The sequence below is a fragment of the Canis lupus genome, chromosome 22, assembly GCF_048164855.1.
Source record: "Canis lupus baileyi chromosome 22, mCanLup2.hap1, whole genome shotgun sequence".
In the NCBI taxonomy this organism is placed as follows: Eukaryota; Metazoa; Chordata; class Mammalia; order Carnivora; family Canidae; genus Canis; species Canis lupus.
The window spans coordinates 2,376,371-2,403,571 of record NC_132859.1 but is presented as its reverse complement, the minus strand read 5'-3'; the positions used below and the strand labels follow the sequence as shown (position 1 = coordinate 2,403,571).

At 40.1% G+C, this 27,201-nt stretch overlaps 1 long non-coding RNA gene across 25 annotated transcripts in view; it reads right to left on the bottom strand.

Moving 5' to 3' along the window:
- Positions 1–27,201, bottom strand: part of LOC140613785 (uncharacterized) — a 99,614-nt gene that overhangs the window by 19,795 nt on the left and 52,618 nt on the right. For 13 of the 25 annotated variants that reach the window (XR_012014652.1, XR_012014648.1, XR_012014651.1 and 10 more), the window contains 2 exons: positions 15,680–16,914; positions 14,562–14,762 (listed from right to left, as the gene is read on the bottom strand). This is a non-coding gene — a long non-coding RNA (uncharacterized lncRNA). Of the gene's footprint in view, positions 1–5,686; positions 6,170–14,561; positions 14,763–15,679; positions 16,915–19,045; positions 19,196–27,201 lie in introns of those variants that run through there. The other 12 variants (XR_012014641.1, XR_012014655.1, XR_012014644.1 and 9 more) reach the window with 12 other exon arrangements.

The window sequence follows — 27,201 nt, the reverse complement described above, 5'->3', positions numbered from 1 at the left end:
TGATGGGGTCCTAATAGTTCATTTTTGCTTTTGTTTCCTTTGCCTTTGGAGATGTGTCTATCTGGAAGTTGCTGCAACCAAGGTCAAGGAGGTTTCTGCCTGTGTTCTCCTTCAGGATTTTGATGGATTCCTGTGTCACATTTAGGTCTTTCATCCATTTTGTGTCTGGTGTAAGAAAGTGGTCCAGTTTCATTCTTCTGCATGTCGCTGTCCAATTTTCCCAACGCCATTTGTTGAAGAGACTGTCTTTTTTCCATTAGGTATTCTTTCCTGTTTTGGTGAAGATTAGTTGACCATAGAGTTGAGGGTCCATTTCTGGGTTCTCTTTTCTGTTCCATTGATCTATGTGTGTATTTTTGTGCCAGTACCACACTGTCTTGACGATCACAGCTTTGTAATACAGCTTGAAATCTTGCATTGTGATGCCTCCAGCTTTGGTTTTCTTTTTCAACCTTCCTTTGGCTATTTGGGGTTTCTGGTTCCATACAAATTTTAGAATTGTTTTTTCCAGCTCTGTAAAAAATTCTGGTGGTATTTTGATAGAGATTGCACTGAATGTGTAGATTGCTCTGGGTAGCACAGACATTTTAACAATGTGTGTTCTTCCTATCCATGAGCATGGAATGTTTTTCCATTTCTTTGTGTCTTCCTCAATTTCTTTCTTAAGTGTCCTGTATTTTCAGAGGACAGATCTTTTACTTCTTTGGTTAGGTTAATCCTATGTAACTTATGGTTTATGTGCAATTGTGAAACGGATTGATTCCTTGATTTCTCTTTCTGCTGCTTCAGTGTTAGTGTATAGAAATGCAACAGATTTCTGTGCGTTGGTTTTATATATTGTCATTTTGCTGAATTCCTGTATCAGTTCTAGCAATTTTTTGGCAGACTCTTTTTTGTTTTCTATATAGAGTATCATGCTGTCTGTGAAGAGTTAAAGTCTGACTTCTTTGCTGATTTGGATGATTTCTTTTTGTTGTGTGATAACTGAGGCTAAGACTTCTAGTACTATGCTGAGTAACAGTGGTGAGAGGGGATGTCCCTCTCATGTTCCTGATGTTACAAGAAAAGTTCTCAGTCTTTCCCTGTTGAGGATAATATTCTCTCTGTGGGTCTCTCATATATGGTTTTTATGATGATGAGGTATATTCCTTCTATCCCTACATTGTGGAAGGTTTTTATTAAGAAAGGATACTGTATTTTGTCAAATGCTTTTTCTGCATCTATTGAGAAGATCATATGGTTCTTGTCCTTTTCTTCATTTACGAATGTTGAACCACTCTTGCAGCCCAGGAATAAATCCCATTTAGTCGTGGTAAATAATCCTTTTAATGTACTGTTAGAACCTACTAGCTAGGGGATCCCTGGGTGGTTCAGTGGTTTAGTGCTTGTCTTTGGCCCAGGGCGTGATCCTGGAGTCCTGGGATCAAGTCCCATATCAGGCTCCACGCAGGGAGCCCTCTGCCTGTGTCTCTGCCTCTCTATCTCTGTGTGTCTTTAATGAATAAATAAATATAATCTTAAAAAAAAAAGAACCTATTAGCTAGTATCTTGGTGAGAATTTTTGCATTCATGTTCATCAGGGATATTGGTCTGTAATTCTCTTTTTTAGTGGGGCTTTTGTCTGATTTGAGGATCAAGGTAATGCTGGATTCATAGAATGAATTTGGAAGTTTTCCTTCCATTTCTATTTTTTTGAAACAGCTTCAGAAGAATAGGTATTAATTCTTCTTTAAATGTTTCATAGAATTCCCCTGGGAAGCCATCCAGCCCTGGAATCTTGTTTGTTGGGAGATTCTTGATTACTAATTCAATTTCTTTGATAGTTATGGGTCTGTTCAGATGTTCTATTTCTTCCTGTTTCATTTTTGGTAGTTTATATATTTCTAGGAATGTGACTATTTCTCCCAGGTTGCCTAATTTGTTAGCATATAATTGCTCATAATATTCTCTTATAATTGTTTGTATTTATTCAGCGTTGGTTGTGATCTCTCCTCTTTTGTTTATGATTTTATTTATTTGGGTCTTTTCTCTTTAATTTTTGAAAAATTTGGCTAGGAGTTTATCGATATTGTTAATTCTTTCAAAGAACCAGCTCCTAGTTCCATTGATCTGTTCTTTTGTTTTTTTTTTTAAATTTCTGTATCATTGATTTCTGCTCTAAACTTTATTATTTCACTTTTCCTGCTGGATTAGGCTTTATTTGCTGCTCTTTTTCCAGCCTCTTTAGGTGCAAGGTTAGTTTGTGTATTTGAAACTTTTGTTGCTTCTTGAGGAAGGGCTGTATTGCTATATACTTCCCTCACAGGACCACCTTTGCTGCATCCCAAAGGTTTTGAACTGTCCTGTTTTCATTTTAATTTGCAACCATGTATTTTTAAAATTCTTCTTTAATTTCCTGGTTGACCCATTCATTCTTTAATAGGATGTTCTTTAACCTCCATGTATTTGTGGTCCTTCCAAATTTCTTCTTGTGGTTGACTTCCAAGTTTCATAGCATTTGTGGTCTGAAAATATGCATGGTATGATCTCAATCTTTTTGTACCAGTTGCGTCCTGATTTGTGACGCAGTATATGATCTATTCTGGAGAATGTTCCATGTACACTTGAAAAGAATGTGTATTCTGCTGCTGTAGAATGAAATGTTCTGTATATATCTGTTAAGTCCATCTGGTCCAGTGTGTGTCATTCAAAGCCTTTGTTTCCTTTTTGATCTGCTTAGATGATCTGTCCATTGCTGTGAGTGGGGTGTTAAAGCCCCCCTACTGTTACTGTATTATCAATGAGTTTATTTAATTTCATCACTAATTGATATATATATATATATTGATATATATATATATATATATATATTTGGCTGCTCCCAAGTTAGGGGCATAAATATTTACAATTGTTAGATATTCTGGATAGACCTTGTACCCTTCCATCTCATATTACAGTCTTTGGTTTAAAATCTAGTTTGTCTGATATAGGGATAGCTACCCCAGCTTTCTTTTGATATCCATTAGCATGATAAATGGTTCTCCACCCCCTTGCTTTCAGTCTGTGTGTGTTTGGGTCTAAAGTGAGTTGGGAGAGAGAGAGAATCTTAAGTAGGCTCAACACCCGGCTTGAAGTCCATCACAGGGCTCAATCTCACAACCCTGAGATCATTACCTGAGCTGAAGTCAAGAGTTGGATACTTATCTGACTGAGCCACCCAGGTGCCCCCCAATGTAAATACTATTAAGATTATTTCTACTCTAAAAGTAAGACTCATGAGAGAAAATTCTAATTACAGAGAAGACAAGAAATTAGAGAAAATCACCCATTATAACTAAAATCCAGTCTGTTAACATTTTTAAGTGTGTTGCTTTTCCATCTTTTTTCTTTTTTCTACACATTAATATAATGACTACACCCAATGTGGGGCTCTAACTCATGAGCCCCAAGATTGAGTCACATGTTCTACCAAGTGAACTAGCCAGGTGCCTCTGTTGATATGGTTAAAAGCTATGATGGAGGCACCTGGGTTGCTCAGTTGGTTAAGCATCTGCCTTTGGCTCGGGTTGTGATCCTGGGGTTCTGGGATCCAGCCCCACATTGGACTCTGCTCAGAGGGGAATCTGCTTCTCCCTCCCCCTCTGCCCCTGCTTCAACCCCTCCCACTCTCTTGTGGTTGTTTATTGCTCTCTCTCTCTCAAATAAAGAAATAAAAATCTTTAATAAAAAACAAATAAAAGAGCTATGATGATTTACATTTTTAAATATCCACAAAATATGACAGTACTTACCATTAAAAAAAGATCTTTAATCTTGTACTGGTTTTAAAAATGGAGTCACAGTCTTTAATTTACCTTTCTTTGCACTAATAAGATTGAAGCTTTTTTCCATGGGTGTATTAATAGATTCTAGTCTAATTTAGAATTGTGCATATGGGTTCAAATCTCAGTTCATCCACTCATTTGAGCTGTTATAAGGTCCTTGGTGGCAAGCAATGGAACACTTAGGCTCAGTGGGACTAAATAATAAGGAAATGCATTCTCTCCCATAAGATGGAGCTCCAGATAGAGCTGCTCCAGGGGGCCTCAGATAATTAAAATTTGGGGGGGGGGCAGATAATGACCACCAGAATCTACAACTCTGAGCAAGTTCTAAATTTTAAAAATCCCTGGGAAGGGCTCTGACAGGTAAGGACTAACTCACAGTCTCATCTTAGATCAACCGTCATGATCACAGGAATAATGTCTACCTTGATGGTCAGACCTGGAGCAAGGCTCCCACTGTCGTCAGGAAGCAGGGCCAGTGTGATGGGTAGCCTCATCCAAATCCCTTCATTCGAGTGGAGAACAAGTCACTCCCCAAAGGAAATGTGTGTGTAGGGGTGGGAAGAGGGGCAGGGAAAGTAGCAGGAGAAGCAGTCAAGGTGCTGAGTAGACAAAAGCAACAGTTCCAGTATACAAATTGGCAGGCAAGGCCATTTGTGATTTCCCCTGACACAGCTCCAGCCTCCATTTTGTTTGTGTCACTCCATTCGTCTCATCCTATTAGGGACACTGAACTACTGTTGATCTCTGCATTTCCTGGGCTCCCCCTTTGCATGTGCCACTCCTTCTTCATCTAAGCCCTCCACGTAGCTAATTCCAACACACAGTTCAGCACATAGTGCAGTTGTCACCTGCTCTAGGAAGCCTACAAGGAGTCCATGCCTCCCCCAGTCAGTGTTAGAATCCTGAAGGAGCGTTCAGTGCTCAGGGCTACACCATATGGAGATACACTCTAGCTAGTTTAAGCAGAAATTAATTAATTAATTTATTTATTAATTCAGGGTACAAGGTAACTTACAGAATTTCAGACAGGCAAGGAAGCCAAGCTTTGTTATTACTTAGCCTGTGAGCAACACAGCTAGGAGAAATATCCAAAATCTTATAGAAACCCCACAGCTAGCCACTGCCTGCCACCTCGCCCCTCCAATCCTAGAATCAGGATTTGAGAACCCTTGCAACAACTGTTATAAAAACCAAGCACCTCCACCATACTTCCTACCCGAGGGACCTTGTGGCCTCCACATATATATTTGCTTTCACCCTCTAAATCTCTGCCTGGCAAAAGTATGGTCACATAGAGAATCTAGCTACAAGGGAAACTGGGAAATAGTCTTCACCACAATAAACAGAGGGTTGTAGTAGTATTGAATGAGCCAATTTCCAGTATCTTCCATAACAGCTGTGTTATTAAAAGCATACAAAGTTATGGTATTCATACTATATTGTTATATAGATTCATAATCTGTATGAAATCTCTGCTTCCAGAAATATTTTTAATTTAATAACCATTTTTATCTGATATTATTATTGCTAAGCTAGCTTTATTTTGGATACTAATTTCCTGACATATCTTTTTCCTATCCCCTTATTTATAATCTTTCTGTTATTTTGTTTGAAGTATATTACTTGTAAGCAGTATGGGGAACTGAATTTTTTTTTAATTTGTATTTATTTATGATAGTCACAGAGAGAGAGAGAGAGAGAGAGAGAGGCAGAGACACAGGCAGAGGGAGAAGCAGGCTCCATGCACCGGGAGCCTGATGTGGGATTCGATCCCGGGTCTCCAGGATCGCGCCCTGGGCCAAAGGCAGGCGCTAAACCGCTGTGCCACCCAGGGATCCCTGGTAACTGAATTTTTAAAAAACAGTCTAACAATCCTGTCCTTTGTGAGTTTAAATATTTATTTAATATCATTAGGAATCTAATAACTTATCGCTGATATTTTGTTTCAAATTTATGAAGGTTATTCTTTTTTTTCCCTTTTCTGTCTTCTTTCGGATTGTCAGATTTTCCTAATTCCTTTCCTTTTTCTTCAACAAGTTTGGAAGTTACACATTCTATTTCTAATCATTTAACAGACTTAAGTTTATATTTTCCCAACAAAGTCAATAGTTAAACTATATGTCTAGCCTCCTCTCGGACAAGACATTTAGAATAACGTAACTCCCCTCCTGACTCACCACTTTACCCAGATGCCCACGTTATTACTGTCTAGATTTGGTTCAGAATGTTTTTATCTGTGCTTGGAAAGAAGTTTCTCCATCTGATCACTCATCCATCTTGATCTAGAGGTTATGACAGCCATTCGATCTCTTCCTTTCTCCAAATTCCTCCCAGCTCTGCAGCCTTTCACCTCCATTCCTGACCTGAGTGTGAAGAACAAGAAACCACTGCAGTTTCTCAAGCTCCCTCGCCTACTCTGACCCTTCTCTTTTTCAGCTCATGATCCTGCCTCTTACTTGAGGGGATATAGCAGTCATCAAAAATTTTCACTTCCTTACCAGTGAATTCATCTATATCCCCACTCACATTTCTCTCTCAACTTCACATGAAACATTGATCTTCTTCTGCCCCTAAGCCAACTTTCAGATGCAGTCCCTCAATTCCTACTCCTGTCTTCTGTATTTTTAATTCTCCCTCACTAACCCCTCATTGCACTGCCAGACAATACTAGCTAAGTCAACCTTGCTTCTAATGAACATTTAATAAATATTTATAGAGTACATAAATGAGTAAATCTGTCAATAGAGTATTTGCAAAATGGCCATAATAGCTACCTTTCATCTGAGACATTAAGAATATCAAGATTTTGCAAACTCAGAAGTGTAACTTTCCACAAATATTTGAAGATCGTATCATGAATTCATACAAGTATCTGAGTCCTACAGTGGCCCTATGATAGGCACTAGGGGTAGAGAGTGAATAAAATAGTCAAGGACCCCACCCTCATGTAGCCGACATTCTGAAGGAGGAAAGCGGGACATAAATAAGTAATCAAATAAAATAATTTCAAATGATGGAAGGAGCTACGAAGAAAATAAAAATGGAATCACAGCTAGAGAGTGGCATGTTGAGGAAAAACGAGAAAGTAGGTGTGGCAAAAGCCTAAAGAACAAGGGGAATGAAGGATGATGTGAGGAAAGGAAAGTAGGAGCCAGACCATGACATAACATGTAGATTCGGTTGTTACTGCACTGGCATGCCCCTGACTTTTAAAAACTGAAATACAATAACATTTTAAGATGCATAGAAAGTGTACAACTCGATGGCAACACACACATGCACACAACTCCTGCAATAACCACCCAGTGTGAGATACAGAACATTTCCAAACCTCAGAAGTTTCCCTCATGCCACTTCTCAGTCTAACCATCCCACAACCCCAGCCCCTGGCAGAGACAAAGTCCTACTAATCCCTGACTGGCCTTCTATCACTGCAGAGCTGTTTTTCTTACTCTTGAACTTCTTAAAAATAGAATCATCCAGTCCAAACTTTGGTTGGTCTTCATTTGCTTTATCTGAGAGATTCATCTATGTTGCTGCATATGCCAGCAGTTCATGCATTTTTTAAATTACTTGTATTCTGTTGTATAAGTACATCATCATTTGCTCACTGGACTATTGATGGTCTTTTAGCTTGTTGCCAATTTTTGTTTATTAGAGATAAAGCTGTTATAAATATTCTTGAACCTCTTTTAGTGGTCATAGACACTCACCCTGAGCGCACACCTAGGAGTGGAATGACTAGGTCACAGAGTAAGCAATATGTTTAGCTTTATTAGTCATTGCCAAACAATCTCCTGAGCTCACCATATATCCCCTTCCACTAGCGGTAAAGGAGAGTTCTAGTTCCTCTACATCCTCAGCAATGTGTGGTATGGTCAGCCTTTTCAATTTTACAAATTTTAGCCATTCTGCAGGTGTATAGTCATATCTCACTGTAGCTTTACTTTTACTTTCCCTGAAGATTGATATTACTGAATACCATCTCGTATTCCAACTGTATGTTTAGATTTTGACTTTTGATAGGTTCTAGGAAGATTGACCTGTATTTTTAAAAGATTTGGTTCCTCTGTGGAGAAGCGCCTATAGGGAGCAGAACGGAGGCGGAGGGAATAGTTTAGATGATCACTGAAGGTGATCACTTTAGGCGATCTAGACAGGAGTCGGAGGTAGTGTAGATGAGTGGTGGTAAAGCAGTCAGAAAGAAGGGAACAGATTCCGGATAAACCTTACAGGAAGCCTACTGACTGTATCCACAGATCAGACATGGGAGAGAAAAGGAGGAATCAAAGATCATCTGAGCAACTGAGTGGAAGTGGTACATCTCCCACAGTGTCGAAATTTGGGTGAGGGGTGGTTCCTTACATGTCAGTAGGACATTTATAGGAGATGAGTCACACTGTAGCAACCTGCACCCCCCACCAGAAAACCACTCAAAACCAAACAAATTCCAGTCACAAACTGCTCAAAGAAACATTCTGGGCACTGAGAGAGCTGTGGTGGACTTTGATTTGCTTCCTTGCCTTGCAAATGAGCTCTGTAGCACTGTGCAGTGTGCATTTGCCAGCAAAGCTTATATAACTTCATTTATCACTAATGTTGTTGGGGTTTTTTTCTTCTTCCAAGAATAAGTATGTTTCTACCAGATGAAATAAAAAAAAATCCAGAAATTTAAAATTAAATTAGTTTGGAAATTACTGACATTTTTCTTCTTGTGTAAGGTCACTCTGCCCTTGCAGGCCAGTGCTGGGGAAGTGACACATTTCTTTCTCTGTCCCACACTTCTGCTTATTTTCATGCAATAAAAAGCAAATCCCTAACATTTCAAATGTTTAGTGCATGTGGCAAATATTTTTCTCCTCATTTAAGCCTTTAATTTTACGTTATGTCACATAAAAGGTGGAACGCCAGACCACTGGTTTACCAGGCTGCTTCTATGTGTGGAAAAACAAAATTCTGTACTTGCAGAAATAATAAGCTGACTCTTCAAGTCTCCGGACTGTTAGTCTGCCTGCTTCTCTGATTTGTGTAGTGCTTCTCAGTCCTTAAAACTGTGACAATACTACATAAAAGAAGGACCCACAGTTATTACCTATAGGAGGTTCCTGTGCTAAACACCAATCCTCTAAGGTATGCACTATTATCTTCATTTAACATATGAAAAAGCTAACTTTAGTCCCTTGCCCAGGATCATTCGATTGGTAAACGATGGGGCCAAGATCAGAAACCATGTCTATCTGAGTCAAAAACTAAAGCTTTTCATGGCTCCTGAGCTACGGCAGTGTAGAGTGGAAATTGAGTATGCAGATGCCAGAGCCAGCCCCCTGGGTTCGCATCACAGCCCTACCACTTAGTGGCTGTGTGGACTTGGCAGTCCCCTGTCTGACAGAAGACCATCATGGTACCAATCTTATTGGCTATTGTAAGAATTAAATAGTTATATATCACTTAGAACTGTGCCTGGCTTATGCTATGAGAGGGTTAGCCATTACTTCTTAACAAAAATAATAGCTTTATTAAGATATAATTCACATACCATATACTTCAAATGTTTAAAGTGTGCACTCCAGTGGCTTTTAGTATATTCAGAGAATTCTACAACCATCGCTACAGTTTAGAATATTTTATCACCCCAAAAAGAAAGCCAATGCCCAAGAGCAATCACTTGTCACTCCCCCCACCCACCTCCAGCCCTAAGCAACCATGACCCTACTTTCTATCTTAATAGATTTATAGATCTATAAGAATCTATTGAATATATATTGCTCATTCTGGACACTTCATGTAAATGGAATCATATGATATGTGACCTTTTGTTTCTGGCCTCTCTCACTTAGCAGGCTTCAAGTTTCATACATTTTGTAGCATATATCAATGCTCCAGTTCTTTTTATTGCCAAAAAAATATCGCATTGTATAAATAGGCCATAATTTATTTATGCATTCATCAGGTGATGCATATTTGGGTCATTTCCCCTTTTTGGCTACTGTGAATTGTGATGCTATGAATACGTGTGTACAAATTCTTGTGCGGACATATGTTTTCATTTCCCTTGGCTATATAAATAGAAGTGGGATTGCAGCTAGTAGTTGGCGCTGCCTCTCTATTTATTTCTGAATATGCAGATACATACTTCTCACAGATAAATGTATACCTTAGCTTTTTTGCTTTAAGTAACTTAATGAGGTAAGTGCCCTTCCTATTTTATAATACAAATTAAAAAACTGAGATTTTGAGAGATTTGCCTTACTGTTTCTTGGTCTATGGCTTTGTCTATGCTATATCCTTTTTTTTTTTTTTTTTTTAAGCATGCCCTCCTTTCTGTCTCTTGCCAATCCTTTAGGTTTGAACTAAGGCTCTACTTCTTGCCAGTCTGCTTGGACTCCATGCTTGGGCCAGGTGCTTTGCTCTGTGCTTCCAAAACATTCTGAGCATTGGTTTACTATGGCCTTTCTCACATTCCACTATATTTATAATGGTAGGGACATTATACCCTAGGGAAGGGTACTGTCCTCCTCAACTTTGTCTTCCATGCCAAAGACAGGCCTGGCGTGAATTTGTCTCCTGAATTCTGTTGATGAAAATTAAGAAAGAAGGGCCCAGATACATGCTAGAAAGTGGTCTTTCAGATTGGTAAAATCTTGTTTGTCACATAATGCAGTTTGAGTTGACAAAAAACCAGGGAGTATTATTTAGACAAAAAGAGTTTTCACTTTACTAAATCACTTAACACAACCTTCTTATAAATAGTGAGTCCCCCTGGGAGACTGATGCCCAAAAGGTTGTATGTCTGCCACAGAAATACCCAGAATGCTTTTAGTGATACATGAGGGACATTTTTAACTTAATGGTTAATTATTTATTTCAAAATATATTAGAAATAAATACAACTAGAATATCAAACCCATTATATCATTGTTTAGAAGCAGGCTAAAATGTTTTTTTTTTTTTTTTTAATGAAGACTAGTTAAAAAAATATATTAAGTAAATCATGGTGCGGATAGAACACAGATACGGCAAGTATTATAGAGATGGTCAAAAGAATTCAAGCTTCAGAACACTATTTATGGGCATTTAACATATGAAAAGTCTGAAATACTTCATGGAGCGCCCAGAAGATGCTGATACTGCAGGCGCCAGGTCACACTCCGAGCAGCAAGGTTACAGAGCATAAATGAAGGTATAAAGTAATAGCATAATACTACCTACTACCTCTTCAGTTCTATTATGCATTGGGTACTCTTCTAGGTGTTTTATAGATGTTAAATTTATCCATGTTCATAAAAATCCTGTAAGGTAGCTACTAATATCTCCACAAATGAAAATGTAAAAATCAGAATTGGTTTGACTTTTAGTCATAAGTTTTTTCCCACAAAATAAGATACACAGGGCAAGAGGAAGTAATAGCATTTTCCTTATTTCATCATTGCTATAAAATAAAATAAATCAAGCTAGAGGGACCTAAACCATTGCTTGACTTTGGCCAGTGCAAGATCTCAATGCTCATTCTATTCACATGTCCTTTCTATGGCCTCATTGTGAGTCAGAAAGTAATCTGGTCCAGGGATCAAAGACTGAAACGTTTTCCCATTTCCTTCCCCACATTCAAAACAAAACAGCTCTGGGCAAGGGATGCACTTCCGTCCCATGGTTATTTGATGAACACACACACACACACACACACACACCCTTACTAAAACACAATTTGGAATAAAAAAGCATTCTTAAAACAAATATCAATTACCTACGGTAAAAGAATATATATATATATATATACATGCCCATGTGTACAATGTGTACAATGGTTTCAGCTGCCCATTAGGGGAATTACGTTGTTGTCTCAATTTATTTCCACATGGTTATTCTGTGAGATGTGTTTATCTCTTAACACATTATCTATTTACCTACCTACCGATCTATCCTAAAGATTCCAAAGCTCCCCATTAAGATAAATCCAAGAAAAAGAATAAATAAAACCAAGTTTTCTTTTTCAGAGGGCCCCAGGGCCCTTCGGGGTCATGGAGGGGGAGATCTGTTGCTAGTCACAGACCACAGACGACCAAGGTGCCTTACATGCTTTCAAAGGGGAACTTTATTCCTTGTCTAAAAGTAGGTTCCACAAACCTGAGGGCTTAGGGCTCAATCTGGTCTGGTTCTTCCGTGGCTGTCTAATTTGGAAATGTCCAAGTTAAGTGCAGAGACCTGACTTCTCTTGAAAAATGGGAAGACTGGGCAACAGTGGACCTAGATTCTTAGATCAGCTTCAGCTATTTGCAGTGGAGGGGTGGCTGTCCCTCTTGATCATCTCAGCAAGTTTCGCTCATGTCCATTATCTGCCTTGGCCCTGTAGGCTTTTGAATTTGGAATTCCTGGTTTTATAAGCAGGGCTTATAAACAGCCAATATTTGCTCATCATTATCCTGGGGGAAAATCTGGCCAAGTACGTTGGAACATTGAAAAACAGTTTCCTTTTAACAAAGTGAGAGCAGCTGGTTCACACAAGAATTATTCACTGAGTTTGTGGAAGCCAGTGTGCCCCGATTTAAACACTTTATATTACTCAGATATGCAAGTGACAAATCTCCCTCCCCCCTCCCCTTATAGTGCAGCTGGTTGTCCATTAGTGTACCCTTGGCTCATATTCTCTGAAGCTCATTTTAAGTACTACTAGAAGTGACTCTGAAAGTGCCCCAATACTTTTTCCATCTAGTTTGCTGGTTAGTAGGAGGTGAATTTCCTGAGGGTCATAAGAAGCAGTAGAATGAAGGGTGATCTTCAGGTATGGTAGGGAGATGATATCCAGGGAATCGAACTACTCTTTTTAAAAAAGCAAGTACTTTTTCAAGTTACTTTTTCATTTCTCAACTTGCTCAATTTAGAGGTTGGAGAACATTACAGTTATCCAGCTTTTTATTCATTCAGTAAATGTTTATCAAGCACCAACTTTGTTGCCACACACTGTGCTAAACTGGAGATGCAACAGTAAATGAGATTGGGTCCCCTGCCCTGGAAAAGTTCAGCCTGGAGGTAGTTATTCAAATCTTTATACTCCAATAGCAACTTGAGAAGCGTCTGGTGGCATCTTATAGGTGGAGCAAAGACTCATCCATCACGATCCCCCAAAGAGATCCTACAATTTTCCCATCTGTTTGCTTCCCAACAGATACAGATATATTTGCCTTGAGAAAGATTTTCCAAAGGTCTTACTATCTCCCCCGCCAAGACACCTCCAACTAACACAGACACCCTTGGCAATAATGAAGCCTCAAAAGCCTCCGGGGCAGGGTAGGTAGGAGCCAACCCAAAGCACCATGGTGATTGATCTGCATAGGAGCTGTCACTACTCAGGTACTGCCAACTGCTGGGAGCCAGAAACACTGCCCCAATGTTGCAAGTGTCAGGGTTTGCAAGAGAAGCCAGAAATTGGAATTTGTGTAGTGTAACATCTTTTTGAGAGTTAGGGTTTGAACTGATTTTTAAACCCAGTTTTGGGATCCCTGGGTTGCGCAGCGGTTTAGCGCCTGCCTTTGGCCCAGGGCGTGATCCTGGAGATTCAGGATCGAATCCCACGTCAGGCTCCCGGTGCATGGAGCCTGCTTCTCCCTCTGCCTATGGCTCTGCCTCTCTCTCTCTCTCTTTCTCTGTGTGACTATCATAAATAAATAAAAATTTAAAAAAAAAAACCCAGTTTTGATCATCAAAAATGGGGTTGCAGGCAGGTTTCAGTGATGCAATCCCTAGACTGTGATCTCTGATTTCAGGAGACCCCATGCTCCACCCCCTCATTGCATTTAACAGGGAATCTTTTTTTTTTTTTTTTTTAAGATTTTAAAAAAATTTATTTGACACAGACAGTGAGAGAGCACACGCAGGGGGAGGGGCAGAGAGAGAGGGAGAAGCAGGCTCCCTGCAGCAGGGAGGCCCTGTTGGGGCTCCATCCCAGGACCCCTGGTATCATGACTTGAGCCAAAGGCAGATGCTTAACCTGCTTAACAGACTGAGCTGCCCAGGCACCCCTTAACAGGGAATTTTTTTTTTTTTAAACATTTTTATTTATTGATTCATGAGAGACAGAGAGAAGCAGGCTCCATGCAGGAAGCCCGATGTGGGACTCAATCCCTGGACCAGGATCACGCCCCGAGCCAAAGACAGACGCTCAACCGCTGAGCCACCCAGGAGTCCCAACAGAGAATCTTAACTAGAACTAGCAACCTGGAATTTGCCTTTTCCAGGAAGTCCTGTGGGGCCTCTCATGTTTTTGAAAATCCAACACAGGGAAACATTCAGTCTTCCTGCATCTATCTCTCAATATTTCTCTTTCTCTACTATTCAATCTATAAATACTTCTTTTCATTAAAGAGTGGATCTTGAATATATTGATCAATCAATACAAGCTATTCTTTAAGAGTAATCTTTGTAAGATATATGTGATAATAACATAATTTGGTTCTTCTGACAATCCTTAACTTTTCATATTCACATCATTCTGGCTTGGAATAAAAATCCTTTCCTGGGCACTTGTCCCTTATTTCTCTGGACTGGTGTTGAGCTAAAAAAAAAAGCCCACGAGTGCTTTATCTTTCAATATCTACAAGGGCTTCATTCTCTACCATTCACAGATGTTCTATTTGCCCTGCCTAGATTGTATGAGCTAATTACATGAAAGATTTTGTTTTGATTTTTCCATCTCCCTGTTCTCAGAGCTACTTTCTTTTTATCAAACTGCAGTTAAAGAGGACAGAAGTGAGAATATAATGTGGTTTTGTTTTTATTCAGGGAAGACATTTTCAATCTTTAATTGTTTTACTGCAGTTTCTTACCTCATTAGAACTTAATTTATGCACAATAAGTAGAATTCATTTTAATTAGCAATCCTGGATTGTGGACTTTTCCTTAGCAATATCCCAGAAGAGGCTTCAACTTTAAGCATGATTCAGATTCCCTGCTCTTCGAGGACTGTATTATAAAAAGCAAAAGCAAACAAACAAAACAAAACAAAAAAATTAAAAAAAATAAAAAGCAAAAACAGAACATATGTACAAACCAGTGTCCCTAACCCAATATATTCATTTAAAACATTTTAATCATCTTGGGATATTTATTCATAACATTATAATCACCTTAGGATGCTTTGACTATTGTTTGGTCTTTTTTTTTTTTTTTTTAATCTCCTTATAGTTGCCACCAAAAGAATATGCGTTGAACACAGCCAATACTGATTGTTCTCTGGAAATGCCTATCTCTCAGGTATTTAACAATGATCATTTCTTTTTTTTTTTTTTTTTTTAACAATGATCATTTCATCATCAGGACTTCAAACTGAGGCCTTAGTAGTTAGTAATGCCTAAACGTGATCTAATTTTCTGAGAATGAGGAAAGTGACTACGGAACCCAAGACAATAATAATAGCTGGCATTTTTAACATTTTTTAAATTGTTTGCTACATGCCAGCGTTCAAATCACTCTGCATCAGTCAGCTTATTGAACCTATTTCATCTTGTTCTTCTAGGTGGCATAGCTGAGGTACAGACAGGCAGTGTGACTGGCCCAAGGTCACAGAGGTAGTTGCAGAACACATATTTGAATCCATGCCTTCTGGCCCAGGAGCCTGCAGCCTTAACCACTTGCCTGCCCTGCCTCCTGGGCATGAGGAGATATGGTGAAAGTTGATGGCTTTTTCCTTTTAAGTTTGCCTCGAGTAGCTTTAGTTTTTCCCTTTATTCCAAATTCTTCATTTGTTAATTTCAATAGTATATTTACCAGGATACTGTGGCAAACTCATTATTGAAATGTATTCATAGTTTCTTGGAACTTGGAAGAAAGGCTACATAAATATTACAGAATGATTTAAAAAATATATGAAATGTATTCACCTGAATATAGGATGGTCGAATTTTGTACTATAAATAAATGAATGGGTGCTGACTCTTGAACCAAGTCCTGAGGCTGTGGCTGCGCCAGGTCGCTCTACGTAATCTCACAGTACAGGCTGCTCGGGCTCCAGGGCTAATGGTCAGATTCTAGACCAGGAGTGAGTCCTCCTGAGGCCTCAGGAAACTGCAGCCCAGGCTGCGGCTAGGCCTCCAGGTGCTACTTTCCTCGAACCTTCTACTATCCTAATGCCATGAGAGGAATCTGAAGAAGCAAGAGAATGGATAAATAGAGATACAGTCACACAGTGGAGTACTACTCAGTGAGGAAACAAATGAACTAAATAGATGTACAACACGGATGAATTTCACAAGCATTTGTGTTGAAAGAAGACAGCCAGAAAGCAATACAGACTGTACGGTTTTGGGTTTTGTTTGTGTAAAGTGAAAGAACAGGCCAAACCTAGGGTGGGGAAAATGTTTTGCGTCTTGATCTAGGTGTGGTTACGGACAGGTATATATGCATCCATAGATCATAAGGTCCTTCACTTGCGATTAGTTCACTCGATGTGCATTATACCTTCATAAAAAAGAAAAAGTACTTGTGTAGAAGACTGTCAGGCTGCAAGTGCTTGGTGGGATCTGCAGCCAGAGCTGAAGGCAGGGACCAGCTCCCAGCAGGGCTTGCACGTCAAGCTAAGGGCTTGCCCTTTATTCAGCAAGCCCAGGGGCCTCTGGAAGGAGTGACGTGATCACTGTGGAGTGTTGAAAGCTCAGTCAGCATCATTCTGCGTAGAGGGAGAACTGGAGCGGGACAAAACAGAGAGCAGGGAGATAAGATCACCTTAAATAGTCCTCATCTGAGAAAACTGCAATTCTCTATGGACTTGGTGAGTGCACACTCCCTGCACACACAGAGCACTCACCTCCAGCTTGGAGGAGCTCTGGGGGCCCTCCCTGCCGAACCGGCACCCCGACCATCTGAAAATGGCTTTTCCAGGGCTGCTGTGCCGCCGTGGGCTCCCCAGGGCAGGCCTTCCTGGCTCACTGCCCTTCTCGGTGTCTCCTGCTTCCCCACTCCCAGCTCCTGCCCATCACAGTTCTCTTCTCTTACCAGCAATTCCAGGGAGGAGGAGGAGGCGGTCACTGCTGCCCACACTGACCTAAATAAAATGCAGGGGTCACAGGGTCATTTCCATGGGGAGTGTGGATAATTTGCACATTCTCACTCAGGCATGCTGTCAAAATTCAAGGAATTTTCCATATTAGAATTAAGCATTGCCAACAAAGATCAGCATTTTTTTAAAAAACTGAATTGAACATAGATGATTTGTAATGTGTCTGTATCATACCTGCAAGTCTTTTAACTTTTTATATTTCTTTTGAGCTGTTTCTACTTATGCAGTAAGCATTTAATTTAAAGAACCGTTTAAAGTGTATCTGTTTATATGCTTATTTTTTATTTAAAGTTTTTTTTTTTAATTCTGAGACACACACACACACACACACACACACACACACACACACACACACACGGACAAGTAGGCTTCCTGCAAGGAGCCCAATGCAGGACTTGATCCTGAATCCTGGGATCACGCCCTGAGCCCAAAGACAGATGCCCAACCACTGAGCCACACCACGTGTCCCTGTGAATGTGCTTTAAATATATATATATACAGGATAATGCCATGTCAGTAATCTGGGTTCTTTTCTGAGGTTAGCTTCTTCAAGTATGGTTCTGAATTTTTTTTTTAAGATTTTATTTATTTATTCATGAGAGACAGAGAGAGAGAGACAGAGAGACAGAGAGAGAGAGAGAGGCAGAGACACAGGCAGAGGGAGGGCTCCACACAGGGAGCCCGATGTGGGACTCATTCCCAGGTCTCCAGGATCAGGTCCTGGGCTGAAGGCGGTGTCAAACTGCTAAGCCACCCGGGCTGCCCAGTTCTGAATTTTTTATCATCCACCTAAAGTAGCTATTTACGGGCCATTAAATAAATAAAATATTTGGATTTAAAACAAATGCATTTCAACAGCGCAGTATTCTAATTTACAAAATGAGTTGTCATGTGTGCGTGCACATGCATGTGACATACAAGTACCTAGAACTCACCTACTTTGCAAATGGAGACAGCTCCATCAAAACTAAGGAATTTGCCTAAGGTTACCCTGTTTTCTTCCCCCCCAGAAAGTTTTTTTACTTTTTCTTTCAATTCCAGGTGAGTTATTTTTAAAATATTGTAAGTCAGGGATGCCTGAGTGGCTCAATGGTTCAGCATCTGCCTTTTGCTCAGGGCGTGATCCCTGGATCCAGGATTGAGTCCCACATTGGGCTCCCTGCATGGAGCCTGCTTCTCCCTCTGCCGGTGTCTCTGCCTCTCTGTGTCTCTCATGAATAAATAAATAAATCTTAAAAAAAAAAATAAAATATTCTAAGTCAAAATTCACCCCGGTAATTTGAAGGGAGGAATAAAATAATGTTGAAAAATAACTGAGGCCCCTGGGTGGCTCAGTTAGTTAAGCATCCGACTCTTGATTTTGACTCAGGTCATGATCTCAGGGTTATGACACTGAGCCCTGCATGGGGCTCTGTGCTCAGTGAGGAGTCTGCTTGAAATTCTTTCCCTTTGCTCCTCCCTCCTCCATGCCCTCTCTCTCAAATAAACAATCTAAAAAAAAAAAAAAAAAAAAGGGAAAAAGAACAAATGAACGAACAAACGAACTATATACATATAAATAAGAAAATGACCATCTATGGTGGGATTAACCGAACTGTGAGCTGGGAAAGACAGGACAACAGGGGGGCAAGGTATGAGACTCATCACATCTCTAAGAAGGAAGAAAGAAAACACCAGTGGGGGTGTGGTCAGTTTTGCCCACTAGACACCAGCTGATGCTGTTAATTGAAGATGACTTGGTCACTGCTAGGATTGATGGGAATGGGAGATATGTTGGAATTTAGATCCCTGGCAAAAGTTTTAGAAGACAGGATTAATGGGGGGGGGGGCGCGGAGAACCCATGATAAACAATAAAAATTGAACTACCAATAGGATTTGATGCTGTATTTGCATAATCCTGTCTCACTCGTTTTTTTTTTTCTCGTTTTTTGCCCTAATCCTGGTTCCAATAAAACTTTATTTACAAAAATAGGTGGGGCACCTGGGTGGCTCAGTTGGTTAAATGTCTTACTCTTGATTTTGGCTTGGGTCATGACCTTAGGGTTATGAGATTTAGCCCATCGCTGGGCTCCTCGCTAAGTGGGGAGTCTGCTTCTCCCTCTCCTTCTGCCTCACCCCCTGCTCTCTCATTCTTGCTCTCTCTAAAATAAATAAATAAATAAATAAACAAACAAACAACAGGCAACTGACCTATGAGCCATGGTTTGTCAATTTGGTTTTCAAAATTTTGTATTAAAATATCATTTATCTTGATTGCTGAATTTTTTGGCATCTCCTTAAAGCTTGTGCCCAAGATAAATGCCTCATTCACCTCACCTCAGTCCTTGCCTGGAGGCAGACCTGGCAAACAGTGTACAGTGGCTGTGTTAGATGATGCACCTTGAGTGTAAAATAAAATGAAGTTATGCATGTATTTATGCATGTAATTACTTTTTCATATAGCTACCTTAGATCCCAGGCAGTACGTTTTTATGAGTGAGAGTAAGCAGAGCAAGTACAGTACCTCTCCAGGCCTGCGAGAGTGGGCCAGCATGCAGGAATCTTCCTGACCAAAAGCTTGCTGAGCCCATCAGGAGCAAAGCAATAGCACTAGGAGACCCAGGGCTGAAACTAGCATTTTAGCAATGCCCACAGTACTTCAGTGTCTAGTATCTTGTAATCTCACATTTATACCTCCCCTAGATTCATGTGAGAGGCCCTTTGCTTGGTTTTAAGCATACATTACAGTTCAAAAGCCACTCACAAGGGTCCAAAGAAAACCACAGTCCAAAGATGAAGTCAGAATTTCATCAGGATGTGAGTGGTGATTTGTCTCAGTCTTATGACTCTTATAGACTCATTTCCCAAATAATCTCCAGTCTAAAAGAACACATCTGAAATGTTACACTTCCTGCAAGAATGTACAGTACAATGATTCCCTGTTCCGGGACATTATATGCTTTAGTGAGTCTTTAACAGACTTTGGATATTTTGTTTTCCTACTAAGGTGTCAACTGAACTCATAATTGCATTTAGGGTCAGCATGGCTTCCTTCTAACTGATTTAGTACATACTTAAAGATTTCCTGATGTCCAGATCTGAGAACATCATCACCCATGGAGTCACTCTGAAGGTAGTCATAATTGTCTTTAAAATCTGCAAACAGTTCTCAGAATGGCTAATGTGATGTTTGTGCACATCTACCCCCCAAAGATCAAGCTATTAATTTGGCTGTGCTGGAACTCTCTGGGCTCATCTGTACATCCATTTATTTTGGGATGAGTTCATTTCTTGCCATGAGAATTTTAGCCGTTTTATATTACAGCTTTTGGACTTAATTGCTGCCAACTGAGATAATTGTAGCCATGAACAGTTTTTTTTCCCCTTTTCCTCTCTTTCTCTTTCTCTCTCTTTTTAACAGTTTTTTTTTTTTTTTGTGGTTATCATTGTTGATTCCTGCAGAGATGGTGAGGTTTCTTTCTCTTTATATCTTACCAGGAAAACTTGGTGTATCCCAAATAAATAATATATAGCGCATTAGTTGTTCATTAAGGAAGAGAAAGTTAAGTCATAATTTCCCAGAGCCAAAGAACGCCCCTTTATCTTTTCTCTCAGAGGGTATTTGGGATATAAAATTAGAACAAACCTGAGGACATGTTGGTATGCATCTATGTGCTTTGGTTGCCAAGTACAAGAGGTGAAATAAGTCTCCGATAAATATCTTAGGAGGTACACACTTGTACTGGACAACCCGAAAATGACTGCCCTGTACTGGAAAGAACATAGCGCTCCCTTCAGTAATTGAGAGGCTTCTTTCTCTGTTTGTGGCTGCCTGTACTTGCTGAGTAGCTCAGTTGGCTGGAGCATTAAGTACCGACTGCTCCACAGGAGAGAACAAGCCCAGATTGCTCCGGGGTGCTGAGCTGGGATTGCTCAGCATGGACTGAAGAGGAAGGAGGCCAGAGGTGAGCCCTGAAGAAACAACAGATTCTGGTGGGATGGGGACCACAGGGTGTCATCTGGCTAGCAGGGCCTCCCGGAAGGTAACAGACATCAGGGCTACTTCCATTTTTTTTAATGATCCTGATATAGTAAAACATAAATGCTGGGAAAGGTATTAAAATTGTAGCATGTTGGGATGCCTGGGTGGCTCAGCGGTTGAGCATCTGCCTTTGGCCCAGCGCCTGATCCTGGAGTCCTGGGATCGAGTCCCACATTGGGCTCCCTGCATGGAGCCTGCTTCTCCCTCTGCCCGTGTCTCTGCCTCTCTCTCTGTGTTTCTCATGGATAAATAAAATCTTTTAAAAAAATTGTAGCATGTTTTAAGTTTTTACAACATTTAAAGCTATAAACAGAGTAGTTTTTTCTCTCATTGGTGCCCTTTGTAGTTATTTTACCTCATTGGAGATCATATCCAAAACCCATACTTGAGGCCCTCAGTGAATGTAGGCCTCAGCCAAATGCCTTCCCGGATGCCACTGCCCCATAGTTGACCCCCAACACAGATAACACAGCCCAACAGGCAAGGCCCATGCTGTCCTTAGAACTCCTTTTTTAACCTATACTCTGGGTGGCCTGTACCCTAAGTAGATCCTTGACAAGTATATGTTGAATAAAGGAATTGAGTGCTCTTTAAACATAACCAAGAACTTAGTACCTCATTGGTTTTCTGATATGTTCCCTACTTGGCTCCCCTCAACCATGCATTCTACCTACCTGTGAAGTTCTGGCCAAGTACCATGTTTTTATGAAGTCTATCTGTTCCAATTATTTACCCGATTACTTCTATATGCTCAGATGTCCTCCTATGCTTAGTCAGAACCATTTATAAGAGTGTGAAACTCCCACACCTCCAACCCCCACTTCTCTCTTAGCCTGGAAAATTCAAACTCTTTGTAGTCAGGAACCACATCTTAGTCTTCTTTTGTACCTATAGTGTAGGGCCTAAATTCCATGCACTGCCTGGACATCGTTGAGCCTCACGGGGCCCCAAAGGCCTAACCATGAGTTCTCCTGCCTTTGCCAGGCATGTCCCCCAGCAGGTAGGAAACGCTCCCCACTTGGCTGGTTCTCCCAATATCTGGACCAGCTACACTTTCCCTGGACCTCAACCTAACGTATCTTACTTTTCTGTCAGCCTGTGAAATTATTCAAGCAAGCCAATCACATTCTCTCATGGGAACCAGATAGTACTTTGTCCTCTTAAGACAAAGCCTGCCTCCCAGCCTCCCACAGCTCCTGCTGGTTTGCTCAACTCCCGAGGACAATCTCCTTGAGACCCTACATGGTGTGTGATGTCTTCCTACAGGCTGTATGTATGACCAATAACTGCTGTCAATCTCTCCTGTCCTGTATCAGGTATGGTATGTTTGGCCATCTTGTACTACTTAGGGTGGGAAATCCCTCCTTCAACATGAGGTTCAAAGGAGGTGATCAGAACAGTATCCCACACAGAGGGACACATTTATGATTGTATAGTCTTCATTCTGTGAAGTTCCTGGACCCCAGGAGGAGACTGAAAATTAAATATTTGCTGTGGATGACAATAGATTTATTATCCTACAAAGAAATCTCTTTTAATTCTAGATCAATGGTTTCCATTCACATAATCATATTTTAAACAATCTTTTTTTCTTACTACTCACCATGTTGTTGACCAATAAAAGTAAAGTTGCCTCAGGGCAAATCTGTACTAAATTTCTATACTACTGATCTGGCATTTACATTGTAATTCCTAATTGTTAATAGGAATAAATTGTAATGCCCACTTATGAAAACAAGATGCTAGTATCAGTCAATATAATCAAGAGACTAAACTAACTGGAAGCATATGAACACTCAGACTTTTCCCACACAAGAATTTACTTAACGTTTCATCGCCTCCATTTATCTTATTTCTTTGCAAGGAAAAAAATGGCAACATCGAAGGCACTAAAAATCAAATAGAATCTTCCTGGAGTCTGCAATTAGTATTAAGCTTATTGGCACTTCAGAGACTTTCATTGGCATTATTCTGCTATTTTATCACTTGGTTTCCAGAGGTCGGAGATAAAAATAGCCACGTTTTTACTTCCTTACTTTATTCTATAATAGCAGGTAAAAAAACGTACACAACAGCCAGCAATTCTCCTGCTCAGTTTCTAAATCACAATCATTTTTACGTGGACCGTCTTCGTTGCCAGTGCCCTGCTACTTCTCCCTTTCCTTAGTGCTGGGGAGTTAGAGGAGCGGGAAGAGGGGATAGGGGTTGCTGATAAAATCTTAGGTCCACTCCAGTAGCAGTCCTCCGTCACAGGGGGAATCTAATGACTCACTTTCTAGCCTTAGCTCTCCAAGAAGGAAATTCCAGGAGAATTTCTGCTAAAGTTAGCAGAAAATGGTCATTAAACAATTCCAGCAAGCTTCAGACCAGTAGCTAAGCGCCAGGTCCTTCTCTCAATGCCTGGCCAGTACCTGAAATGAGGTTGCACAGAGTCTCTAACGCTCGTTCTCCCAGAATGGATGGTAAGGATGTAACACTTGCTAAGTATTGGGTTTTGGGCTGATCCTGTGAAAACTAAAAGGCTAGTGTGAGAGGTAAGTGTAGGTGCTGAGAATTGGGAACGGGCACGAAAAGAGGTATTTCCAAACAATGCAAAGGGCTTGCTACTGGGACTAATCATTTCACTAGGCACAAGGAGGGGGCCCAGGTGGGCTGGCCCTGCAGGTGCTTAGGAGTTCTGTGGGCTCTATATGCAGGTAGGTGTCTTAGCTGTGCACCACTCATGTTAAGTTCCAAAAGCAGGTTCTCCATGAGCTCACGTAGCTCATGGCCTTTGTCTTCAAAATGGGCAAAGAGAAAATGGGCTTTGCTGTCCAAAGTGGCTGGAAATGGTGGAAAGAAGTCCAAAATAAAATAACTTTTCTGACACAAGGAGGGGGCAGGCAGGATCTCAAGCCCCTGAGGAAAAGCAGGAATATCTCCTGAAATGAGAATTCTACACTGTGTGGAGGAAGGGCCACCAGGGCAGCAGCTGGTCTGCAGTTTTTGTGCCAAAGTTTGTCTACTTTGCTGCTGATTGCTGCTGGCTTGATCAGCCAAAGAAAAAATTCCCACATTTGATCCCTTGATATAGAGACCTTTCTCAGTATTCAATACACAAACTCTCTAGATTTATTTAAATTTTTTAAGGAAAATCATAAGGAGGGAAAAAGTATTTTTCATAATCCACATACCCAATACTAATAGTTTTATATGTATACAGCCAGTAATTGCATATATATACATATGTATGTTTTTATTTTTATTATTTTTTACATATGTATGTTTTTAAACCAGATCATATAGTTACATAATCTTTTAATTTTTAAATTTTGTCATGCTTATCTTTTTATGTTAAGAAATGCATACCTACTTCATAATTTTTAAGGTTACATATTATTCCAAGTGGATAGATGTACCATAATTAACCCAACTGATCCTCTATTATTGGATAGTGTAGATATGTTTTCTGGATCATAAAATAAAAATGCCTTTTCTATATAATTGGGTTCTAAAATTGACAGCTCAGACAGGTTTTTGAGCTTCAACATTTCTTCCAGCTTTACTGTTGACAAACCTTCACATCCATCTCCTTCTAAATTGCTACCTTAACTCCTTCTAAACATTTTCATCATAAGCCATACAGACATTACACAGAAATTCAATATTCCTTTCATTGTGGTAAGAAAGCACAGTTGCGAGTCAGGAAATGTGGTGTCCTAGTCTGACCTCTAGCACTGTGGCAATAAAGTACAATGCAACTATTAAGGACAAATTGTGTCCCCATCCCCCAAATTCATGTGTTGAAACACTAATCCCCAATAGCTAAAAACATGACTGTGTTTGGATACAGGGCCTTTAAAGAGGTGATTAAGTTAAAATGAAGCCATTAGGGTGGGCCTTAATCCAATCTTACTTCTGAGTCCAATAAGAAAAGGCAATTTGGATGCAGAGAAAGACACCACCAGAGGTGCACAAGCATAGAAGACTATGCAAGTACCCAGGAAGAAGGCAGCCATCTGCAAGACAAGGAGGGAGGCCTCAGAAGAAACCAAACTTGTCGACACCTTTGATCTTGACGTCCAGCTTCCATAGTTTCTTTTTTATTTTTTTGCTTCCATAGTTTCTATTGTTTAACCTGCCCTGTCTGTGGTATTTTATTTCGGCAGCCCTAGCAAACTAATATAGCAAACTTGGAGTACATTTCTTAAATCCATGAGCCTCAGTGCCCTTCAAATAAACTAGGGAATGAGATTATGAGATCTGCACAATTCTTAAGCCTTAAATAGGTCATTCATTTCTAATGAGGCTGGCACCAAAAAGAACACTGAGCTTCCCTAGCACACACAAACTCATTTTCATTGGCCTAAATGGCTGAGGCCTCTCCATTCCTAACTCACTCACTTAAAATTATAGGTACTGTGAAAAGGTTGGAGCTATAATCTAGCTGGAAAGGATATGGGAAGGTATCTATAATGTCCACTAAAGCTAGCAGAAAATTGTTTAGTTTTTGGTTGAACATGATTTCTGTATAATCATTATGTATATGCAGGAAAGTAAGACTATAACCTGCAAATATATTTCAAACGTAATACCATGTTTGTGAATACTAAATATAATTAATGTATTTAATATGGCTATGTGTTTTATAGACACTTAACTAAATATTTAATGATTTTTTGATATCGCCATTTTTTGTGTGTTTAAAAACCAATGCTATTTTTTTCAGGTTTCAAATATTCAGGCCCCTGGGGAAAAAAGTGCTCTTATCCTCTAGGCATTGTGCACAATGAATGAAAAGGCCCCAGAAGCAATATAGAATGTGATGGTAATTAAGAAAATACAAGATGTGACAAACTTTTGTGTTTTTTGCCTAAAGAAAAACTATGTTTATGGAACTAGAGTCCCTCTGGAAGCTAGGAAGGGGGGAATAAAAAGAGTAAAACTTTTCAGTGTGTATCTGGCACCATGCAGAGAAATAAATTTGATCAGTAAAATCAAAGATATGGGCCTTTTCCTTACTAATATATCCTTATAGTACTGTGTACAACAAAAACAAAAACCAGAACCCAAACCACCACTACCACCAGCAAAACCAAAAAGAGCAAACATTTTGCTCTGTCTCTTGCAAATGACACTATTTGACACAATACTGGCCAATGAGATTCAAGTGAAACTCTGCTGGATTTCTGGAAAAGTATGCTTTCCCATTATAGACATCTCCTTTCCTTATTGTTTTCTTTTCCTTTTCCCTATCTGGAATGCAGATATATGGCTGGAGGTGGAACAGTCACCATGTGACTACAAGGTGACCATGAATAGAGAAGCCTCACACCAAGGATGGTGAAACAGAAGGGCAGAAAGAGCCTGGAGGCTGCTGGTGTCAGGGAACCACTGCCCCAGGCCTGAACTGACACTTCTGGATAAGTGAGAAAGAGAGACACCTATTTGAAGTATCTAGCTGTGGTGTCTATTGTATGCAGCTGAATAGGATCCCTAATTAATGAAGAAAGCTTTGTTGATAGGCCATGTTTTAGTTGGGCCTAAGGATGAATAGGGTTCAAACATGAATTAAAGTAGAGAAAGTTACTGCAGGCTGAGGAAACAGTGGCAGAAAAGTACAATAGAAAATAATGTTTTATCTTATAATGAGAATGAGGGAAAGTTCATGTTGTTTATTCATGTGCAAACATGAGGGAGGAAATGAGGCTCAAAGGCTAGCTTGAGAACAAATTGTAAAGCAGCCTGCCCAATAGAAATACAATATGGGCCACACAGATAAGTTAAAATTTCCTAATGGCCACAATAAGAAATTTAAAAGAAAAAAAAAAAGAAATTTAAAAGAAACAAGTAATAGTAACAAGATCAATTACTCACCCCCCCAAAAAAAACAAGTTAAAATCAATTTAATTTAATTTTTACTTTTAAGATTTATTTATTTATTTATTATAGACATAGAGAGAGGGCGGGGACAGAGACACAGGCAGAGGGAGAAGCAGGCTCCATGCCAGGAGCCCGACATGGGACTTGATCCCGGGACTCAGGGATCGCGCCCTGGGCCAAAGGCAGGCGCTAAACTGCTGAGCCACCCGGGGATCCCCTATTTTTTTTTTTAAGATTTTATTTATTTATGCATGAGAGACAGAGAGAGAGAGAGATGCATAGACAGAGGCAGAGGGAGAAGCAGGCTCCATGCAGGGAGCCCGACGTGGGACTCGATCCCGGGTCTCCAGGATCACACTCCGGGCTGCAAGCAGCACTAAACCGCTGCGCCACTGGGGCTTCCCTAAAATTAATTTTAATACATTTAACTCATATATATGACATATTACTTCAACATGTAAAC